Source organism: Bison bison, unplaced genomic scaffold (assembly GCF_000754665.1).
Source record: "Bison bison bison isolate TAMUID 2011002044 unplaced genomic scaffold, Bison_UMD1.0 scf7180017864062, whole genome shotgun sequence".
Lineage (NCBI taxonomy): Eukaryota > Metazoa > Chordata > Mammalia > Artiodactyla > Bovidae > Bison > Bison bison.
The window spans coordinates 771,048-771,799 of record NW_011494634.1 but is presented as its reverse complement, the minus strand read 5'-3'; positions in this window follow the sequence as shown (position 1 = coordinate 771,799).

Sequence of the window (752 nt, the reverse complement as noted above, 5' to 3'; positions counted from 1 at the left end):
GGAATACCAGACCACCTGACCTGCCTCTTGAGAAACCTATATGTAGGTCAGGAGGCAACAGTTAGAACTGAACATGGAACAACAGACTGGTTCCAAATAGGAAAAGGAGTACGTTAAGGCTGTATGTTGTCACCCTGCTTATTTAACTTATACTCAGAGTACATCATGAGAAATGCTGGGCTGGAAGAAGCACAAGCTGGAATCAAGATTTTTGGGAGAAATATCAATAATCTCAGATATGTAGATGACACCACCCTTATGGCAGAAAGTGAAGAGGAATTAGAAGGCTTTTGATGAAAGTGAAAGAGGAGAGTGAAAAAGTTGGGTTAAAGCTCAACATTCAGAAAACGAAGATCATGGCATCTGGTCCCATCACTTCACGGCAAAAAGATGGGGAAACAGTGGAAACAGTATCAGACTTTATTTTTTAGGGCTCCAAAATCACTGTAGATGGTGATGGCAGCCATGAAATTAAAAGATGCTTACTCCTTGGAAGGAAAGTTATGACCAACCTAGATAGCATATTCAAAAGCAGAGACATTACTTTGCCAGAAAGGTCCATCTAGTCAAGGCTATGGTTTTTCCAATGGTCACGTATGGATGTGAGAGTTGGACTGTGAAGAAAGCTGAGAGCCGAAGAATTGATGCTTTTGAACGGTGGTGTTGGAGAAGACTCTTGCGAATTCCTTGGACTGCAAGGAGATCCAACCAGTCCATTCTAAAGAAGATCCGTCCTGGGATTTCTTTGGAAG